The sequence below is a fragment of the Lynx rufus genome, unplaced genomic scaffold, assembly GCF_022079265.1.
Source record: "Lynx rufus isolate CCGP_SWC_20201006 ecotype Redwood Valley unplaced genomic scaffold, mLynRuf1.p SCAF_6, whole genome shotgun sequence".
In the NCBI taxonomy this organism is placed as follows: domain Eukaryota; kingdom Metazoa; phylum Chordata; class Mammalia; order Carnivora; family Felidae; genus Lynx; species Lynx rufus.
This window is the reverse complement of record NW_025814878.1, coordinates 114,877,690-114,901,820: the sequence shown is the minus strand read 5'-3', so window position 1 is coordinate 114,901,820 and position 24,131 is coordinate 114,877,690.

The window sequence follows — 24,131 nt, the reverse complement described above, 5'->3', positions numbered from 1 at the left end:
CAGATCTGTACGACTTCAACTATGTGACATTCAGGAAAAGGCAAAACTATAAGAATGGTAAAAAGATCAGGAGTTGTCAGAAGTCAGAAGAAGGAGAGGAAGAATGGATGGGTGGAGCGCCGGGCATATTTAGGAGTGCAAAACTATTTTGTATGATACTGTAATGATGGATACATGACATTACCCATTTGTCAAAACCCCCATAGAAGGTACAACTCAAAGAGCGGGCCTAATGTAAATGATGCGATTTAGTTAACAATAATCTATCAAATTGGTTCATCAATTTGCATTTAATTTCATTTTTAAATTACCCGTTGGTAGAACATAAAAATTTCATTAGTTTTGTATAATGATAATGTATCTAATGTTCTTTCCAAGTGTCCATGAAGGCACTACTTTCAAATAAGGTCACATTCATTTGTAATATCAATTGTAACATCAATTGTAACAAATTCACCACTTCAAGATATTACTAGGTGAAACTGTATACATGTAAACTTTTTGTATTTTCTGCACAGTATTTTGGTAAGTCTAAAACTGCTCTCCGAATAATATCTATTGAAATGTTTAGAAAATAAACTATAGATTTGAAGACACTTCATCTAGAAGATACCTAAATGGTAAATAAATGCATGAAAAGATGTTGCACATCCTTACCCATTAGAAAAATTGAAGTTAAAACTTAGTGAAATACCACTATATAATTATTATCATAAATAAGAATAAGTAATAAAATAAAACGAAAGTACCAGATGCTGGTAATGATGTGGAGCAGCTGGAGCTCTCATACATTTCTAGTGGGACTTCACAATGGTAAAGCTCCTCTGGGAAGAGTTTGGCAGTTTTATACAAGGTTGAAACTACTCTTACCAGATGACCTAGTAATTCCATTTTTAGCTATTTGCCATAAAAAAGTGAAAAATGTTTGCACAAAAAAGTATACATGAGTGTTTATAGCAGCTTTGTTTATAACAGCCCTAACCTGGAAACAGCATAAGTGGCATTCAGTGGGTGAACAGAGATTGTGATGCGTTTATTCAATAGAATACTACCTCAGCAAATATTAGGAATGAAGTACTAATGCCTATTAATATGGATGAATAACCAAAAGCCTCATTCTGAATGAAAAGCCAATCTCAAAAGATAACATACTATATGATTTTATTTTTGTGACATCCTGGAAAATACAAAAGTGTAGGGACAGAAACCTGATTAATTTTTTCCAGGTTGGGTATTTATGAAAGGTTTGACTACAAAAAGACAACATAAAAGCACTTACGGAGATAATGGAACTTATGTCATTGTCTTATCTCCTGAATGTAGTGTGGCCGCATGAGTCTATAAAAAGTCAGTTTTACTGCATATAAGTTAAGAAAATGTCCTCTAAAAAATATAAATGGTGGTAAGTAAAGGCAAGAATGAATCAATGTCTCATAAGGGAATGAAGAGGATAAAAAGTATAAGGATGAAGTTCATGCAAAAAGAAGGATAAGTTGAAGGATAAACTAGAAAATATTTGCTTCCCTGTGAATGTCTTACTGATTAGACAAATGAGAACACTTCAATTATTCATGTATTTGAAACTAACTTTATTTTTTTGCATATCAGTTTATAAACATAGTACAAAACCAAAAGGTACAAAAGAGTGTAAAATAAAAGGCTATTCTCCTATCCCTGCCTTTGTCAGATATGAAAGAAATTTCAACATTGTATGGGCAATCACACAGACTAGTTCCTTGTGTATATCTATAGTAATAATGGTAATAATGTGATTATATAATGTGAGTATATAATGTGTTTAATAATGTGATTATATGAGTGTGTATATATATTGTATATACATATATATCTATATGAATATGATTATATTATATGAATGTATGTATATGTGTATATATATATATTTTTTTTCTTTAAACATAGCATAAGTAACATACTTTAACATGCCGTCCCATGCCTTTGGGGAGTCATTTATGAAGGAGATAAAATGTTAGGGAGAACCAGAAAGAAGATTAAAAAAAATAATTTGCTTTTGGTATAGGAGAATTCATGTCATGACCTCATGCTTCAATCTACACTGACCTGCAGGTCGTAGGATGCTCCTAATACAGGAGAGGGACCACAGTAAGGATTATGCATTGGGCACTGGACAGATGGTCAAACTTTTTGAATAACCAAGCCAAAGCCTGAAAAAAGGCCTTAGAGACACATTAAAAGGACCTTGAGAGAAGGTGTAAATGTGGGATTTATCCATCATGTTGTAGAATGAGATACACCCACCTTCATAGTCTAAGAAAATACACACTCTGGTGGGGTGCTCTTTTAGAGTAAGCTGCATTTCTGGAGAAGTGAGTACCCAGTACTCATCCTTGTAAGACCTGATGGCCCAGAAACCATTCTCAGGTTTCACACAAATTTTCCCCTGCCTTATTACATTAGACCTGCATATTCCCAGGTCCCAGGCTCCACTGTCTCTGACATCTACTTCCCAGTACCACCTCCCTGAGGTGAATACTGAGTGACCCAGAACACAGGGAAGGGAATTCAATCTCTGTGGATCTTTAGGTAGATCTTGAGATTCCTCTCCACAGGTTACACATTTGTTGCCTTCAGACAAGATGAGGGCAGCATGGGCTGTGGCTGGATCCAGAATAACATTCACTGCAAAGACAATAATATTCTCTGAAAGACAGAATATTCTTGGAAAGGGTAGCATGATCCTGGAAGCAGAGATAGCTGTGTTAGCCTGAGATATCTTGTAGCTGTGGAAGGTGTATATATTCTCATTGGAGTTTTTCATTTGCCCTCCAGCTTCTGGGACTGAGCTGGAGCATAATGAGTAGAGTCCCTCCTAGACCAGACCATCAGGGAATGACTCACCAGCCTGGAAAAATTCTTTCCTCCAGTCTGAAAAAAACATAAATATTCATTATTAGAACTAATATTTGAATTTACTGGCACAAGAGGTAATTTCTTCCCTCTAATCCTTATTTTGTTAATGTTTCAAATTTATTTGGTAACTTTTGCTTGACCCAAAATTTCTACTGCTCTTCTTGTTAAATATTCCCATAAGAATGAATTCCTCTAACTTGTACTTTATGTGGTATAGACTAGAGATGTTCCCAAGATAGTTATCCTCTTCTTGAACAGGCAGTGAAATTGCATGTCTCTACTCCCCACTCCATTGCATTTAAGTGAGTTCATGTGACTGAGTTATGGCCAATAAAAATGTGCACAGAAGGAACCATACCATTTCTGGGCTTGACAACAAAATAGCTCATATGATGTTATTTTTCATTCTCAATTTCACTATAACACTTCTTCCCCAGGTTATAAAACTAAGAGTAGAAGTCCCAAAAATGGAGAATACAGAAGAGAAGGAACTTCCTGGCTCTCGGAGTTACTATTTTGAAGAGAGTTGCCCAGGAGAGCCACAGAACCAGATATATTCATATTATCGTTTGCAGGAGTGAGGAATACCAAGCAGTTCTGCTAACCATGGAGATGTAGGAGTCACTTTTTATCAAAGTCTAAGTTAATTATACTTCTCAATGCAGAAAGTACTGCCTAAAAATGAAAATGAAGTACTGTAAACAAGAAAATGTGTGGTATGGTTTAGAGATTAGGTAATAGACATGACAAAACAGATAAAACTGACTACAAATATGGACATCCATAATAAGCAGAGAAACATTTGCTAAAACTGTTGCCTTTATGATCATTTGCAAAGCATATCATATGTCCTAAACAGACTGTAGATCTTAAGGAATTGATTTGAGAAGAGAGCATTCATTGAATCTATTATTGACATTCTATTAAAAACTATTCATTTTCGGGGCGCCTGGGTGGCGCAGTCGGTTAAGCGTCCGACTTCAGCCAGGTCACGATCTCGCGGTCCGGGAGTTCGAGCCCCGCGTCGGGCTCTGGGCTGATGGCTCAGAGCCTGGAGCCTGTTTCCGATTCTGTGTCTCCCTCTCTCTCTGCCCCTCTCCCGTTCATGCTCTGTCTCTCTCTGTCCCAAAAGTAAATAAACGTTGAAAAAAAAAAAAAAAACTATTCATTTTCAAAATAATCGTTCACCTTTTTTTCTGGCATAAATCAAAATAAATAAAAACTCCCCAAAATGGGCAATTATCAGAGTGTTAAAAAGTGACATTTTCTAGGCCAAGAATCAGCCCACCAAACTTTTTTGTAAACACAGTTTTATTGGAAGACAGCCATACTAATTCATTATGTATTGTCTATGGCTTCTTTGTGCTACAAGGCACCATTGAGTAATTGTGAGAAGACCATATAGCCCATGAACCCTAAAATATTTACAATATAGCCCTTCACAGAACAGATGTGGCAATCACTTTTCTAGACCACCCAAGAGAAGAGATGAAATTAAATACAGTTTTAGCACAAAGGAATAGTGCAATTTCTTTATTGAACAAAGGGATTAAGGAAAAGAACAAATGAAGATGATGGACTTTTCACAGGTGTTTCAGTAGCCTCAAGAGAGCCAACATAAAGGGAGATATATAAGAAAATAAATTAGATGGTCAGATATGTGTATAGTTACTTTGGATATGGTTATTGATATATGAAACTAATTGGGAGAAATGTATAAGAAACTTACTATATTTGGAGGAAAATGTCAAAAATAACATGAAACAAAGGACCTCTGGAATGGCTGAATGAATGGCTTCATAAATCCTTTCCCCCAGCGCAGCAATAAGACTGGAAAAGTTCTCAAATTGGAACTTTTGCATTCTGGAAATTCGCAAAGGGAATCAAAAAAGGCACATAGCAAATTGAGAAACACTCATTTAGGGAAAAGTATTTAAAATGATTAATAAAAGAATGTCCATAGAAGGATATTCTCTGATTACAATGGAATTGTGTTGGAAATAAGCAAAACAGGAGCAAATTTTAGAACTAAAGAAAACCTTGATATTAAACAATATATTTATAAATAATCTATGGAAGAAAAAGGAAATGAAAAGAGAGTTTAGAAGATATTTTGAATTGAATGAAAATGAAAACACTACATACAGAAACTTATTGGATGTGGCTAACAGCAGTGCCTGGAGGGAAATTTAGAGTTTTAAATGTCTGATATAGAAAAGGAGAATTATCTTAAACCAATAAACTAAGCTTCTTGAAGAGACTAAAAAGTGAAGAGTAAACTGAGCTTGAAGCAATTGAAAGTAAGAAAATAATAAAATTATATTAGAAATCAATGAAAAAAACTCTTAAGTCTAATATTGACCTCAGTTAAATAAATGTTCCTTCTTAGAAAAGTCAGCATAGTTTACAGCTCAATAAGAAACACAGGCACTTCCATTTTTTAATGTTTATTTATTATTTTTGAGAGAGAGAGAGCATGAACAGGGGAGACACGGAATCTGAAGCAGGCTCCAGAGTCTGCACTGTCAGCACAGAGCCCAATGCGGGGCTCAAACTCACAAACCAGAAGATCATGACCTGAGCGGAAGTCAGATACCGAACCAACTGAGCCACCCAGGTGCCCCCAGGCACTTGTTTTGATGAGCACTGAGTATTTTACATCAGTGTTGAATCACTAAATTGTACACCTAAAACTAACATTATACCATAGGTGTACAAACTGGAATTTAAATAAAAAATTTTAAAGAAAAAGGCAAAAATAAAGAAGTAAATAAATAAAGCCACAACAATCAACACACACACACACAAAAGAGGGTTTTGCAGGAGAGGACATCATTATTGAGCTCTTAGAAATTAGAAGGCTAAAATGGGATTTCTGTGAAAATCCCTATGTCACTAAATTAGCCTTAGATGAAATGCACAAATTCTTTAAAATACAAATTACTGAAGATGACTTAAGAAATAGAAAATCTAGACAGATCTCTAACAAGTAAGATATTTGAATTATTAATTATAAACTTCCCACAAAGAAATTCCCAGGCCCAGTTGGCTTTACTGGTGTATTTTATCAAAAATTTAAAAAGTAAATAATAGCAATATTTAACACAACCTTGTAGAAAATAAAAGTGGGTAAGATATTTCTCAACTCATTCTAAAAGTTAGTATTACCTTGATACCAAAGCCAGACAAAGACACACAAATATCCTTCATGAATAGAAGTGCAAAACTCTCAATAAAAATTAACAGTGTAACAACACATACAAAAAAGATTATAGACCACTGCCAAATGGGGTTTGTGCCCAGAATGCAAGATCAGCTTAATGTGTGAAAATCAATTAATGTAGCAAGTTATACTAATAAAACAACCAGTAAAATGGCATAATCATCTCAATAAGCACAGAAAAAGCATTTGATAAAATCTAATACCTATTTGTGATTTCAAAAAATCATTAATTTAGAAGAGCGGTTTTCAACCTGATAAAGTGTATTTATGAAAAATTTACAACAAACAAAATACTTAATAGCAAATAAATGAATTTTTTACACCATAGTAGGGATCAAGACAAGCACGTCTGTTTTTGCTATTTCTATTCAGCATTGTAATGGAGATTCTATGCAGTCAGGTTAAAAAAAAGAATTAAATTTTTAAAAAAGAAGCAAATCTCCTTTTTTTTTTTTTAAAGTAGCCTCCACCTCCAACATGGGGATTGAACTCATGACCCTGAGGTCAAGACCTGAGCTGAGATCAAGAGTTGGATGCTTAACTGACTGAGCCACATAGGCACCCCAACAAATCTCCTTTTATTCCCAGTTGACTCATCATTCCTGTAGCATATCATACAAGTGCCCACAAAAGTCTGCTAGAACTAGAACAAATTAATGAATTCAGTAAGGTCACAGGATTAAAAAAAGTAAAATACAAAAATTAATCATGTTACCATATGTTAACAATGAACAGTCTGAAGTGAAATTAAAACGATTTCATTCACAATTACAAAGAAACTGGTGCAGCCACTCTGGAGAATATATGGAGGTTCCTCAGAAAACTAAAAAAAAACTACCTTACAATCCAACAATTGCACTACTAGGTATTTACCCAAAGGATAAAAAATAAAGATTCACAGGGATACATGCACCCTGATGTCTATAGCAGCATTATCTACAATAGCTAAACTATGGAAAGAGCCCAAATGTCCATTGACTAATGAAAGATAAAGAAGATGTGGCATATATATGTATATATATGTGTATACACACACACACACACACACACACACACACACAGCAATATTACTCTGCCAAAAGAAAGAATGAAATCTTGCCATTTTGCAACAAAATGGATGGAGATAGAATGTATTATGCAAAGTGAAGTAAGTCAGTCAGAGAAAGACAAATACCATATGATTTCATTGATATGTGGAATGTAAGAAAGAAACAGATGAACATAGGGAGAAAAAAAGAGGCAAACCACAAAACAGACTTTTCACTATACAGAACAAACTGAGGGTTGCTGGAGGGGAGGTGGGTGGGGGAATGGGTTAAATGGGTGATGGATATTAATTAAGGAGGTTACTTGTGATGGGTACCAGGTATTATATAAATGATGAATCTCTAAGTTCTACTCTTGAAACTAATATTACACTATATGCTAACTAACTGGAATTTAAATAAAAACTTATAACTGCAAAAAAAAAAGTGGAAGTATTCTAAATGCCTATTATCTGGGAGAATGAGTGAGCATAATGTAGCATATGCATACAATGGAATACTACCTGGCAATATAAAGGAACAAAATACTAAAACATGCTAAAACAAGAGTCTCAAAAACCTTATGCTAAATGAAAAGAACAGAATAAAAGACCATATATTACATGATTCCAATTATACATGTCCAAAAGGCAAAGCTGTAGAGAGTAAGAAGAGTAGGGATTGCCTGAGCCTAGGAAAGGATTGGCAGAAAATGGAAACAAAAGATCTTTGGAGATGATGGAAACCTTATAAAACTGGATTTGGTGATGGTTGCCCAACTCTGTAAATGAATTTAAAGATTATTGAATTGATTTTTAAAAAATGAGTGAACACTTAAATAAATGTATGGTATATAAATTATATCCAATAACACTTTTAAAAAAATGAGCTCAGAGTAAACAATTCTGTAAGCATAAAGCTATAAAGCATATTTTGTAATAGGAAATTTCCGCAAGCCAGAAGTGTGCTATGCCACTATACATTTGATGTGAGGGAGAGTCAAGGGGTCACTAAGGACAATGGAAAGCAAGTTGCATCTCAAGAGCAAAATAAGGATCTAAATAATCAGGAAAATTCTTTCACCTTTAGAATAGGGCCCTTCAAAATATGGCCTGGTGGGAATCCGTACTCTATTGGTAAATGATGCCTGCTGCGCTTTCTCCTTATTGTAAACAGAAATTTTTATTCCATGTTTTATCCTCATTTGTCTAAGCATGGAATGGAGGGTGCAGACGATTCCTGTCTTTGAGTACACAGATTACAAGATCCAGAAGAGTTACATCAACTGAAAGAAGAGCATCTCTCTTAGAGATCTTGGCCTTTAAATCAGTTGCAGTGACCCCATGGACCCTTGGCTTCTCTTTTTGAAAAAGGAACAAGTTAGTTATATACAGAGAAAGAAACACTAAATTGATCTTTGGTTACTTGAAAGATAGCTTGTAGAGATGATAAAACTCTAGCAATATTTATTGCTTTTCTGTTTTCTGGGTAAACAGCTAAACAACATTTCCTAGCTCCCATTGTGTCTAGGTGAAACCACATGACTGAGAACTGGCCTATGTAGGCAGAACTGGTGAATGGCTTTTCAACCCCTGCTACAAAACACTATATTCTTGGGTCATCTTCACATTTCTTTTTCTCAAAAAATTTTGAGGAATTGAAGGACATCTAGAACATTGAGAAGTTACACAATGGAAAGAGTCCAGATCAAAGTCATTGCTTAGAGGACACCTTCCAAGTAGAGCTTCTTAACCAGGAATCTTTGTATATACATTAGAAATACAGTCTAGCTTGCTAAACTATTTGATGTGTTGATGTTTATTTGAAAGAGTAGCTAGAAGTAATTCATATTAATAAAAAAACCTCCTTAGAATTGTGAAAAAGGAAAAAGTAAATTTTTTAAACTGACAAGATACTGTTTTTATTAATTAAGATCTTCTTTAATTAAATTGTAAATGTCCCATGAAACACAGGGAAGAAAAAGATAAAAGAAAAGTAATTTATAAGTTACCATTCTTGGTAAGTTTTCTATGGAACAGAGTTATATACAATACATTTTTCTATGTCAAGTGGTAGTTAGTAGCATGATATCTTATAGAATTTAGGAGGTTAAGTATATACCTCAGAATCAGGAAAAATTATCATGGTCAGGACAATGTACTCACCAGGGTACAATGATGCCTTCTGCCAGCCTGCGAGTGAACAAAATGATTAAATATTTTTACCCTTTCATGGTCCTTCTATCTTTTTCTCTCTTCTCATCACTGACATTCTCTCAGTATTCAGTTACATATTTACCTCTCTGTCCCTTTCCTTGTTCATGAACATGTGACCATTCCTTTCCTGAATACAAAATGATTGAGTTGTGTATATGTGTGAAAACATGTAAAGTCAGAAAAAAGGCAAACTAAAAACAAAGAGAAGAAAGGAATATAGAAATGGAAAATGAAGGAGTGATGACAGAAAGATGGATAGTTTGAGATTAAAAAAAAGGAAAGAAAGAAAGATGGAAAATGGAAGGAAAGTAGAGAGAAGAAGAAGAAAAGGAAGAAGAAATAGAAGGAATTAGGAAAAACAGAGTGAAGGAATAAAAGTTGAGAAAGGGAGATTAAAAAAAAGATATTAACAACTTAGGGAAAAAGTGAATTAACTTTTACAGACTCTCTTCCATTTATGCTCCTACACAATGAACACAGGCAATGGTAGAGTATGTCTGATTCTTTCTGGGAATGAGGTTTAGAGGAGTTAGGAGTCTGACTGTTTGTGGAATTTAAGAACTGCCATGAAAGAACTTCTGAGTTACTTACCATTCCTAAATTGGGTTCTTCTTTGATCTGAAAGGAGATGTACACAGAAGACTGGGACTCTCAAAAAGATAAAAATGCAAAACCAAAGACAGGCATTCTTTGAGGGGTTTATCATAATCACCACTATCATATTAGGCAAGCTGTTGCTCCCTCATAAATTTCTTATGGATAAAATAAAGCTGAATCACAGGATTTTTTAGGAGTTAATCAAGGTAAACAGGTAAATCATTCCTAGCATGATAATTGCAATATAGAGAGGCCATAGGAAAATGTGAAAGATACACAAAATAGTTAACGGGACAGGATAAAGCAAAGCATATGATTTCCACAGTATAATATCTTGCAAATATTTTAACTATTAGAATACAATTACCAATTTCCATTTGAAATTTTTCTGAAACACAAAAGTGAAAACCCCATTTTAATATCACAGAGAAAAGAAAAATTAAAGTTCCTTAGAAGAATTACACATGAAATAAGTAATTTCATTAAGGTTAAAAAAAAAAAAAACCTCACTTTTCTAGAACACTTGTTCAAAACAAAACAAATATATATCACATGCTTACATAAATAATCTTACAGTTGAAGTCTAAGAGAAAATTACCAAATCCCCCAGTGGTTTATTGTTTTTGAACTAGTTTATAATGCTGATATTAATGAATATCTTCACCTGCAATGTTGTTATGCTAGCCATCATCTGTGCAGTAACAGCTATAGTTTTTTTCAGTGCTTCCAATGAGATAGGGATTATCTAATGGTTTTATGTAATCACTCAATTGAATACTAGCAAAATAATGGTGAAGTAGTGCTCTTCTGTTTACAGAATAAAGATCTGAGAATCAAAGGGGTCAGTAACATGATGAAGTTTCTGTTGGTAAATGGACAATGACTTGAACCCAGGTATGTTAAACTGCAAATTAAACACTCAGTCATTATGCCATATTCCTCCACGTTTGGTCAAGCCAGCTGAGGCTTCAGTCAAAAGGTAGAATAGTGACGTCCTATATAAGGAACAGCCTATTGCATTTTTTTTTTAAATAGTGCCTTGCATAGAAGAGTTTCAGTTTTACTTAGAATCAGACTGTGGGCACAGCAAGCACCATGAGAGCTCTTTCAAATATCTTCTCAGATTAGATTTCACTTATCTCAAAGCCACTAGAAGAAGTTATTGCTAGCATCATGGAGACAGCTGAAAAATAATACATTAGATTAAGATAAGGGTGAATGAGAGAAGTGAGTTAACTAATGGGAGAAGAACAAAGAAAGAAATAGGTAAGGGAAGTTGTAATATAATAAACATAAATGAAAATCATGAAAGAAAATTATACAGAGGAAAATAATACATGGAAAAAGGAAGAAGCAAGCACAAATCCATATAGGAAGATCATATTTTATAAACAAATTGTTATTAAACTTTACCATTTTCTTTCCTAAGTTCACCTGAAAAATAAAACAGAGAAATATGAGAATCACTATGAAAAAGACGATAGGAACATCGTATTTTGTAAATAATCATTAAATTTTACCATTTTCTTTCCTAAGTTCACCTGAAAAATAAAACAGAGAAATATGAGAATCACTATGAAACAGACAATAGGAACATCGTATTTTGTAAATAATCATTAAATTTTACCATTTTCTTTCCTAAGTTCACCTGAAAAATAAAACAGAGAAATATGAGAATCTATGAAACAGACAATAGGAACATCATATTTTGTAAATAATCATTAAACTTTACCATTTTCTTTCCTAAGTTCACCTGAAAAATAAAACAGAAAAATATGAGAATCACTATGAAACATACGATAGGAACATCATATTTTGTAAATAATCATTAAATTTTACCATTTTCTTTCCTAAGTTCACCTGAAAAATAAAACAGAGAAATATGAGAATCACTATGAAACAAACGATAGGAACATCATATTTTGTAAATAATCATTAAATTTTACCATTTTCTTTCCTAAGTTCACCTGAAAAATAAAACAGAGAAATATGAGAATCACTATGAAACAGACAATAGGAACATCATGTTTTGTAAATAATTGTTAAATTTTACCATTTTCTTTCGTAAGTTCACCTGAAAAATAAAACAGAGAAATATGAGAATCACTATGAAACAGATGATAGGAACATCACATTTTGTACTAAATTGATCTGAAAAATAAAAGGAGTAATAAAAGAATCACTATGAAGCAGAAATAAAATGAACAAAAAAAATCTTGCAAAAATCTTTTCACCTATTGTGAAATAGATAATTGGTTAGACACTTCAGAGAAAAAAAAATTAGAATTATTTTCTAGATGTTTTACTGGAAAAACCTATGGGGGTCCACATTGCTTTGTATCAAATGGTAAAAAGTAGAAAAATAATTTTAAATTTATTGTGACTGAGCTCAACATCCCCCAAAATAATTTCCTAAAGTCTTCTTTAGGCATATCATTGTCATCGTCATCATCAATACCATTGTCACTACCACCACCACCATTCCCATTGACGTTCACTAAGCACTTTGCACTAAGCTCTGTGATATATGCTTTGCAAGCAGCATCACATTTGATCAACAAAAGTTCTTCGGAAGTTATGACACTTATGCAGAAGAATAAACATTAGCTCAAGACTACATTACTTGCTGCGTTTTCCAGTTTTTTATTTCAGAATTGGAATTTTTTCCAAAGTGAATATTATATTACTAGGGAAATATATTTTCAGTAAAAGAAAAAAAACCAAACAAAAAAACATTGGGGTAAAGCAGCAGTCTCCAAATACTATGTACTGCTATGTAACACTATGTAATACAGAGCAATACTATGTAAAGGGTTTGGCAGACTCTCAAAAACTTAAAGCTAGTATGCTACTTATTGTTTTATCTTCTTATTTCAGCCACTTTATTTGACAATCCATTTAGCAATTTATCATCATGCTTCTTTTATTCTATTAGAGTAGGGCACTTAAAATGCTCTAAAAATGGTCAGCAAAAACCTCCAACTAATAAATTAATATAGACAGGACTGTCTTACTCATTTTTTTAATGTTCTGCTGCATTTATAGTATTTACTTAAAATGGGTGAAAGACCAAAATATAAGAGCTAAAAACAATAAAAGTCTTTTTAAAAAATTCAGAGGTACATCTTCATGATTTAGGATTTAAGAATGGATTCTTTTTTTTTTTTATATATGAAATTTATTGACAAATTGGTTTCCATACAACACCCAGTGCTCATCCCAAAAGGTGCCCTCCTCAATACCCATCACCCACCCTCCCCTCCCTCCCACCCCCCATCAACCCTCAGTTTGTTCTCAGTTTTTAACAGTCTCTTATGCTTTGGCTCTCTCCCACTCTAACGTCCTTTTTTTTTTCCTTCCACTCCCCCATGGGTTCCTGTTAAGTTTCTCAGGATCCACATAAGAGTGAAACCATATGGTATCTGTCTTTCTCTGTATGGCTTATTTCACTTAGCATCCTTAAAGGTAACACCAATGCACAAATAACAAAATAAAACAATAGACAAACCTAACTTCACAAAAAGTGAAAACTATGTATCAAAAGGTAAGAAAGGGAAGAGATAATGTACATAATGGGAGAAAATATCTGCAAATTATATATTTTTAGGGGCTTAGTATCAAGGGAGTAGATTGATATATTATGAAGAAATCTTTATTTGGTATAATGTGAGGATACTGAACCCCTTTTCTTGTTACTGTCTGAAGCTGAGTTTGCTACAATAATATCTTTCTAAGTGATTTAAGACTTGAAACTCACATCTTTTATTTTCTCTGCAAAACAAATGAGAAATGTTGATTAAATGAAATAATTGAAGTAGTTCACAAATAATGGTATGGAGGATCAAATATTAGTTCTTTTAGGGGCAAACTCTATTTTTACAAAATGCCAAAGTACCAAGAGCATTGTTTTCATGTAATCCAGGACAGGTTTTCCTTCAATGATATGTTTTCTATTTTGGTGGAGATAAATTTCCCTTTGAATTCCTCCCTTTTCCCTGAATATATGCATTAAACAAAATAACTTATTTCAACTAATTGATACAACATAAAAATGAATTAAAAGAAGTTAAAATTGATGAGGTCATTTATTAATTATATCCTTTATCTATGGATGAAGATAAAACACCTTTTTTCACGTTTTTGAAACAAAATAGGAGAAATTTGTGATTTTCAGATTCAAAATCTCTTCAACTATCATTTCTATCCACATGTGGTTCCCTTCTCATTGGCTCCTTCTGCTATTCCCTTATGCTTGCATGCTTGCAGAAGTTTCTTTAGCATTTCTTCGGAGACAAATCTGGTAACTAATTCCTTGACTTTTCTTTCTTCCATGTGTTAGTCTTTGTCTTTCTGCTGAAGTCTGTTTTCACTGAATATATAGACTACTGGGTTGACAGTCTTTTCTTTTAGCATTTTAATGATTTTGCTTTACTGTATTCTTGCTCCTATGATTTCTGGTGTAAAATCACCTGGTTTACTTTAGATAACTTTAAGAGTCATTTCTTATCTTGGTTTTCAAAAATTATGATTGCAATGCTTCTAGGAACATAGGTATTCTTTGAGTTTATTCTGCTTATACTTTTGCCAAGCATTTAAACATCCTTAAATTTAAATCTCTTACCAAGTTTGAGAAAATTTTGACATTCTTCTTCAAATAAATTTTATGCTCCAATCTTTCCTCTCTCATTCTGGGAAGCTCATTATTTATGCACTAAAAGTTTTTTTTTTTTTTAATTACCAAATATCTTCATTCAGAAAACGTATACACACCATGAATATTTTTCTTTTTTATTAAGTTTCCTACTTTAATTCTAATATAATGAACATACAGTGTTATATTAGTTTCAGGTGTACAATATTTTAATTCAACAACTCTATACATTAGTCAGTGCTCATCATGTTAAGTACACTCTTAATCCCCATCATCTATTTTACCCATCCCTCCACCCACCTCCCCTCTGGTAACCCTCTGTTTGTTCTCTACAAAACCTTGGTTTGTGAGCATAATTCACTCCAGAAACATGCTTGTAATCCAAAGCACTCATATATCAAAGCAAATTTCAAGAACCATTGGCTCAGTTGTGATCATGTGACATTCAGTGTCATGTACTACTTGTATTGCAAGACATCACTCATTTATCATGTTAAAATTTATTAGAAATGTTTGCTCATCTTGTGGAACACTCGCAGAACAAGTTACTCACAATCCAAGGTTTTACTGTGCAGTTAAGAGTCTGTTTTTTGGGTTGTCTCTTTTTTTTACTTTGTTCATTTATTTTGTTTCTTAAATTCCACATATGAATGAAATCTTATGGTATTTGTTTTTCTCTGACTATTTTGCTTAGCATTATACTCTCTAGCTCCATCCATGTTGTTGCAAATGGCAAGTTTTCATTCTTTTTTATAACTGAATAATATTCTACTGTGTATATATTCCATTTCTTCTTTATCCATTCATTTATTGATGGAGACTTGGGCTGCTTCCATAATTTCAGCTATTGTAAATAATGCTGTTACACATAGGCGTGCATGTATCACTTTGAATTAGTGTTTTTGTATTCTTTAGTAAATATCCAGTAGGACAATTGCAAGGTCATAGGGTAGTTCCATTTTTAACTTTTTGAGGAACTTCCATACTATTTTCCAGAGTGGGTGCGCCAGTTTGCATTCCCACCAACGGTGCATGAGGGTTCCTTTTTCTCTACATCCTCACCAACACTTGTTGTTTCTTGGGTTTTTCATTTTAGCCATTCTGACAGGTGTTAGGTAATATCTCATTGTAGTTTTGATTTGCATTTCCCTGATAAAGAGAGATATTGAGCATTTTTTCATGTGTCTTTTGGCCATCTGTATATTTTTTTGGAGAAATTTCTGTTTATGTCTTCTATTCATTTTTTTTTTAATTTTTTTTAACGTTTATTTATTTTTGAGACAGAGAGAGACAGAGCATGAATGGGGAGGGGCAGAGAGAGAGGGAGACACAGAATCGGAAGCAGGCTCCAGGCTCTGAGCCATCAGCCCAGAGCCCGATGCGGGGCTCCAACTCACTGACCGTGAGATAGTGATCTGAGTTGAAGTCGGACGCTTAACCGACTGAGCCACCCAGGCGCCCCTTCTATTCATTTTTTAATTGCATGATTTATTTTTTGGGTGTTCAGTTTTATAAGTTCTTCATGTATTTTGGATACTAACTCTTTATCAGATATGCCATTTGCAAATATCTTTCCCCATCCAGTAGGCTGTCTTTTAGTTTTGTTGACTGTTTCCTGCATTAGAACTTTCTTTTTTACAGATTAAAAAAAATATTATTTATTTAAATTCCAGTTGCTTAACCTACAGTGTAATATTGGTTTCAGGAGTAGAAACCAGTGATTCATCACTTACATATGACACCCAGTGCTCATCTGAACAAGTGCCCTTCTTAATGCCCATCACCCATTTGGCCCATCCCCCCCACCCACTTCCCCTCCAGCAACCCTCAGTTTGTTCTCTGTATTTAAGAGACTCTTATGGTTTGCCTCCCTCTCTGTTTTTATTTTGTTTTTCCTTCCTTTCTCTTAATGTTCATCTGTTTTGTTTCTTAAATTCTACATATGAGTGAAATCATATGGCATTTGTCTTTCTCTGACTGACTTATTTTGCTTAGCATAATAGAACTTTTAATATTATCTCACACTTCCTCCACAGCTTTGTTCATTGTTTCAATATATTTTCATTACTGTTCTTCAGATAGGAAAATTCTGTGGTTTTGTATTCCATTTTCTGGTCTTTTTGCTTATCATCTACATTCTGCTATGGTGCTAATGCAGTAATTAAATTTCAGATATTATATTTTTCAGTTCCCAAATTTTGATTTAACTATTTTTCTAGTTTCTATTTCTCTGCTATGAATTTTCATTCATTCATTTCTAATCTTTTTATTTACCTCATGTAGTACAGCAACCATAGTTTTCCCCTCTTTTTAAAATGTTTGTATAAAGTCCTGTGTATCCTTTACCCAGACCCTGCTAATGATAGAAAACATCTTATATAATTGTAGCAAAATATCAAAGCCAAAAAATTGACATGGGTATAATACTGTTAAGTATACAGCATGCCACATTTGAGTTTCATCATTTTTCCATGCATTGATGTGTATGTGTGTGTGTGTGTGTGTGTGTGTGTGTGTGTGAATGCAATTTCTCTCATCTATACACTCAAGAAACCACAGTCAAGATATAAAACTAGCCCATAACTACAAAGGAAATCTCTTGTTCAGTCTCTTTATATTCCCACTCCCCACTCTTGCTCTTCCCTGTCCCCTGGCAACCACTAATCTATACTCTATCTCTGTATTTTTGTCATTTTTCAGATGTTATACTAATGGAATCATACATTACATAATCTTTTGAGATAGACTTTTTTGCCCACTAAGCACAATGCCATTCAAGTCCATCACATTTGTTGTATGAATCAATGGTCTACTCCATTTTATTGCTGAATAGTATTCACTGTACTCATTTGCCACAGTTTATTTGACTATTCATTTATTGAAGGGTATTTATTTTGTTTCCAGTTTTGTTTTTTTTTTTTTGCTAATACAAGTAAAATTGTTCTGAATATTTGCATAGAAGATTCTGTGTGAGCATAAGTTTTTATTTCTTTATTCTTTAGGATAAATGCCTGTGTGATTTTTTATTTACACAATAGTGCATATCTGTTTTTATAAGAAAATGCCACATTATTTAATAGATGGCTGTACCATTTTACATGCTCACCAGCAATGTTATAAATCTAGTTTCCTCACCATCACTGGATATTTTTCTGTTTTGTCTTTAAATGTTAGCCATTCTAAAGATGTGTAGTGAGATTTCACTGTGGGTTTCTTTAAGTTTATCCCATTTGTGGACATTTCAGTATCTTGAATCTGTAGAGTTCTACATTTCACCATTATCTTGTCTATATTTGTTTTCATCCCCATACTCTGTAATCTCTCTGAGGACTCTGATAACACAAACAATAGATTACTTTTATATTGTCCACAGGTTCCAAGTCCCTGTTTCTTTGTCTGTTTTCTCACTTTTTCCCTGATAAGGTAATTTCTATTGATCTATCTTTAAGTTTAGTTTCCTTCCTCTGTCATCTTAAATTTAGCATGCATTGAGATCAAGTAATTTTTCTATTTCAGTTATTATATTTTTTAGTTCTAAAATTTTCCTTTGGTTATTTATAAAATCTATTTCTCTCCTAAATTTTTCCATTTTCCCTTATTTCAAGAGTTTTAATTGCTCATTGAATCATTTTTATTATTGTAACTCTACCATCCATGTCAGATACCTCCAATACCTGTGTCATCTCAGTGTTGGTTTCTGTCAATTGTCCACTGTTGTTCAGGTGTGATTGCCTTTGATTTTGACATGAAGGGTGAAATTTTTATTTTATTCTAGACACTTTGGGCATTAAGTTGTGAGGCTGTGGATTCTATTTATTCTTTTTTACTGGTAGGCAGTCACGCGATTTATGTATAACATGTTTCCAGGATGGGACTGGAAGTTCAGTTTCCTATTGGTTGCAGGTAGAAACAGAGTGCTGACTATCACTGCCACATTTGCTACTAGTGGAAATGCAATTCAGCTTATCCCTTAGTCCCACTGATACTTTCCTGGGGAAAGCAGAGCATGGCCTCACCTCATCTCTCTGCTATACAGGGATGAAAGCTTAGCTGGATCCCACAGACACCAGTGTGGAATGAAAACAGAGTGCTGCCCAATACATCTTTGTACAGCCTCCTTCTGCCTTATGCTGCTAGCTAGGAGTGGAAGCTTAATTCTTCCTTAAAGTAAGCTGAAAGTATTGGGAAGTTGGGGGAAACAGTTGTTATTTGCCCTAGAATAAGGTGGGTGTTGTCAAAAAGCTCTTCTGTTCTGGTAGACCACCTTTTTCTGGTCATTTTTTTAAACAAGTTCAGCAAATTTGCAGAATATGAGATCAACATACAAATGGTTTTACCTCTATACATAAGCAATAAACTATCCAAAATTGAGATTAAGAAAACAATTCCATTAACAATAGCTCATGAAAGAAAAAAAAAGGAATAAATTTAACCAAGAGGGCAGAGGTTTTGTACATTTAAAAGTAGAAAGCATTTCTAAAAGAAATTAACATATGCCTAAATAAATGTAAAGATCTCCCATGTTCACTGAATGGAAGGCTTCATATTACTAATATGGCAATACTTCCCAAAGAGATCTACAGATTCAATGCAATTGTTATCAAATCCCAAGAATTATTAATTAATTAATTTATTATTATTATTATTTTTACAGAAATGGAAGCACTGATACTAGAGTTCTTATGAAAGTGCAAGGGACCCAAAATAGCCAAAACAATCATAGAAAAGAAAAAAATAAACTTGGAGGACTAAAACTTTCTGATTTTAATACTAACTGCAAAGCAACAATGATCAAAACAGTCTGGCACTGAGATAAAGATAGATATATAGACCAATGGAATAGAATCAAAAATTCAAAACTGATCTGATAAATCTAGTATCAATTGATTTTTAATAAAGATACCAAGGCAATTCTATAAGAACAGAATAATCTCTTCAACAAATTGTGTTGAAACAACTAGATGTCCACATGCAAAAGAACGAAGTTGGACTCTGGCCGCCCCAAATAAAGTACATTAACTTAAAATGGATCAAAGACCTAAATTCAGGAACTAAAATTATAAAGCTTTTATAAGAAAACAGAGAGAGGGGCGCCTGGGTGGCTCAATCGGTTAAGCGTCTGATTTCAGCTCAGGTCATGATCTCACAGTTCGTGAGTTCAAGCCCCACATCTGGCTCTGTGCTGACAGCATGGAGCCTGGAGCCCACTTCAAGTTCTATGTTTCTCCCTCTCTGCCCCTCCCCTGCCCCTGCTCACACACAAACACTCTCTCTCTCTCTCTCTCTGTCTCTCTCTCCCTCTCTAAAATAAATAAACATTAAAGAATTTAAAAAAAGAAAAGAAAAAGAAAACATAGAGATACCTCTTCATGACTTTGGTTTTGGCCATGGATTCTTATAAATGGCACAAAAAGCACAAACACAAATCAGGAGACTATAGATGCTGGAAAGGATGTGGAGAAATGGGAACCTTCTTGCACTGTTGGTGGGAATGAAAACTGGTGCAGCCACTCTGGAAAACAGTGTGGAGGTTCCTCAAAAAATTAAAAATAGATTTTCCCTATGACCCAGAAATAGCACTGCTAGGAATTTACCCAAGGGATACGGTAGTACTGATGCATAGGGGCACTTGTACCCCAATGTTTATAGCAGCACTCTCAACAATAGCCAAAACAAGAGCCTAAATGTACATCAACTGATGAATGGATAACGAAATTGTGGTTTATATACACAATGGAGTACTACATGGCAATGAGAAAGAATGAAATATGGCCCTTTGTAGCAACATGGATGGAACTGGAGAGTGTTATGCTGAGTGAAACAAGCCATACAGAGAAAGACAGATACCATATGGTTTCACTCTTATGTGGATCCTGAGAAACTTAACAGAAACCCATGGGGGAGGGGAAGGAAAAAAAAAAGAGGTTAGAGTGGGAGAGAGCCAAAGCATAAGAGACTGTTAAAAACTGAGAACAAACTGAGGGTTGACGGGGGGTGGGAGGGAGGGGAAGGTGGGTGATGGGTATTGAAGAGGGCATCTTTTGGGATGAGCACTGGGTGTTGTATGGAAACCAACTTGACAATAAATTTCATATATTGAAAAAAAAACACCAAAAAGCACAAGAGAAAGAGTAGATAAATTAGACTTCATAAATTAAAAATTTCGTGCATCACAGAATTCTGTCAAAAAAAGTTAAAAAACAATCTGTAGACTGAGAGAAAATATTTGGAAATTATATATCTGATAAGAACCTAGTAGTAAGAATGTATAAAGAACTCTTATAACTCATCAATAAAAAAACCACAACCCTTTTTTAAAAAATGTGTAAAGGACTTGAACAGACATTTGTCCAAGGAGGTCAATAAGCACATGAAGAGATGCTCAATATCATTAGTCATTAGGAAGATACAAATCAAAACACAATGAGTTACCACTTCATATGCAATTGGACTACTGTAATTTTTTGTAAAATGGAGAACAGCAGGTGTTCTGGAGGATGTTGGGAAATCCAAACTAGTACATTGCTGGTGGGAATGTAAAGTGGTGCTGCTGCTGTGAAAAACACTTTGATGTTTCTCCAAAAAAGTTAAACATATAATACCATATGACCCAGAAAATTACTCTTCAGTATATGCCCCGGAAATATTAAAAACAAGTATTCAAACACTCATTCAGAAATAGTCATAGCAGCACTGTTAATAGTAGGCAAAAGATGCAGGAAGAATTGAAGAATCTATTGACAGAGAAATGGATAAACCATATCTGGTACACCCATGCAATGGATATACCATTCTCAGTCATGAAACTGAATGAAAGTGTGTTTTAATTTTTATTCAAATGAAAATATTTTATTTTCCTTAAAATTTCATCTTTGACCCATTGGATATTTAAAAAACCTATGTACCTGGGGTGCCTGGGTGGCTCACTTGATTAAGCATCCAACTTTGGCTGATGTCATGATCTCATAGTTTGTGAGTTCGAGCCCCGCATTGGGCTCCGTGCTGACAGTGCAGAGCTTGCTTGGGATTCTCTCTCTCTCTCTCTCTCCCTCTCTTTATGCCCCTCCCCTGTGCATACATGTGCACTCCTTCTCCCTCTCAAATAAATAAAGTTTAAAAAATTAAAATTAAAAAATTAAATAAAATAATAACTTATGTGCCTAATGTTCTCAAATTTCCTTCTGTTGCTGATTTGTAAAATAACCACTGTAGTCAAAGAACATGTTGTATATGATTTCATCTTTTAAAATATATTAGTACTTGTTTTATGGGTTAGCATAAGGTCTATTCTTAATACTCATTTGCACTTGAAAGAAAATATTCTTTTTGCACTTTTCAACAAAAAGTTTCTATAATATCTCTTTACTCTCTATCTTTATTATCTGTTTGATGGACATCACTGTCATACTTGCCTTTAATTATTTAACTCAAAGAATTTGTTTCCTTGCAAGCTTTGATATATTTATAATAACTTATTTAAAAATCTTTGTCTAATAAGTCCAACACTGACCCACTCCCTCCACCCCAGGACAGTTTCTGTCTTTTTTTTTTCTGCATGTGGGCCATACTTTCCTGCTTCTTTGTGTCTCCTAATTTTTGGATAAAAACCAGAAGTGTTAGAAAATATACTGTGTCAACTCCGGAAATCTGATTCCTCTCCCCCCACCAAGGCATGTTTTTGTTGCTGCTCTTTATTTGGTTAGTGGTTTTCGTAACTCTGTGAAGTCTGAATTCCATGTAGTGTGTAGCCACTGAAGTCTCTGAGCACTTAGCTTACTGGTCAGTTAACGATCGGTCAGAGATTTTGTTACTACTGCTTTCAGCCAAAACATTTCCCATCTTTTGCTAAGGGGCTCTGTGTGTCTTAGGGGATGCCTGTGATGCTCAGAAAGTTTATAACTTGGCTTTAGCCTTCGCTTTCCGTTTCCAGCCTCAGTCAACCAGAGCTGAGATATTGGGGACCTCTTAGGCTCTCCTGGACATGCACATAGCCCTGCATATGCATGCAGTTTTCTAGATTTCCAAATCAGAGTTTTTCAAAGTGTCCTTTGGACATCTCATTGCCCAGATCTTCCTTTAAAAGTTTTGTTCTGCCTCTTACTTGCCTGACTGATATCATATTTTTAGGTAGATGTAAAAATATGCAGTTGATTGTTTTTGACAAATTCCCTGAGGATAGGGTTTTTCCAATGAAAGAATTTCTAAACCAGATCAAATAATGACAATGTCCAGTGAAAGGTGCTTTTCCAGGGAGCTATGAAACAGGTCAATCTGGCCATATTCTGGTTGCCTTAAGGCTTCTGTTTCACAGCTACCATGGTTGCAAGGCTGCTATTTTAAAGGCTACCACAGAGTTGGAGAGAGAGGGATAGGAGCAAGCCAGGTTAGGAGCAGGCCAAGTTACAAGGCACAAACTCCTACTGTTCTTAAGAATTTCAGCAGTTTTTCCTGAATAAATACTCCCTGAATTGTTGTACATCATGGTTAACTTCCAGAATTCTGATTTTGACCATTTGGCCAGTGTTTCATTGCTTTTTTTGGAGAAGTGTATTTATGGAGATCCTCACTCTGCCATTCAGGAGGTCCTGACCTTAAAGATAAATTTATGTAATGGCATTTTGATGTTTCTCTGACATGTTCGGTAATGTGTATGCTGTACAAGAAACTGAAAGTGGCTTCATGATTTGTTTATAACTCAAAATGTCTTTTTATGCACTGTAATGCTGGATCTTTAATTCCCAGGTAAATTAACTTAAAAATAGTCTTCTTCACTGGGGCGTTTGGATGACTCAGTCAGTTAAGGATCTGACTTCACCTCAGGTCATGATCTCATGGTTCGGTTCGTGGGTTCAGGCACCATGTTGGGCTCTGTGCTGACAGCTCAGAGACTGGAGCCTGCTTCGAATTCTGTGTCTCCTCTCTCTCTGCCCCTCCCCCACTCATGCTCTGTCTCTCTTTCTCAAAAATAAATAAACATTTAAAAAATTTGTTTTAAATATAGTCTTCATTAATAACTGGTCCACCCAAAGTTTTGTATAAACAGAAGTTTCTTTTATAAATTGAATGTGACAGTCTTTAACTTTTGTTACTATTTGTAAGCCTGTGCCAGTCACTTCCTTGGCCCCATGTTATTCTGCTTGCCACAGGCATTTGGATACACATTGCACCAATTAAAGTGTTTGTGCATTGCCTGTGTTAGCCAGAGGCCTGACCCCACTGTGTGTGGACTGCTGCCGGAGCACAACTGTGTGCTGCTTCCTCTGCTCATATGCATGGTCTATTACCTCATTGGACTTTATTTATAAAACAGATATTCAAAGACAAACTTACTGAAAGTCCAGCATAGTGAAAGCACAGCAGTATACCAAGCAGAGGGCATTCTCAGCAGTGGGCCCTGAACAACTGCATAAGTTGTGTATCTGTGAAGCCAGTCCTAAACCCATCCATTTCATGGAGAAGGTCATTGGAGGATTTTAGTGGTTCCATGTCCAGTGCATATGTAGCATGGTGAAGACTAACGTAAGAAC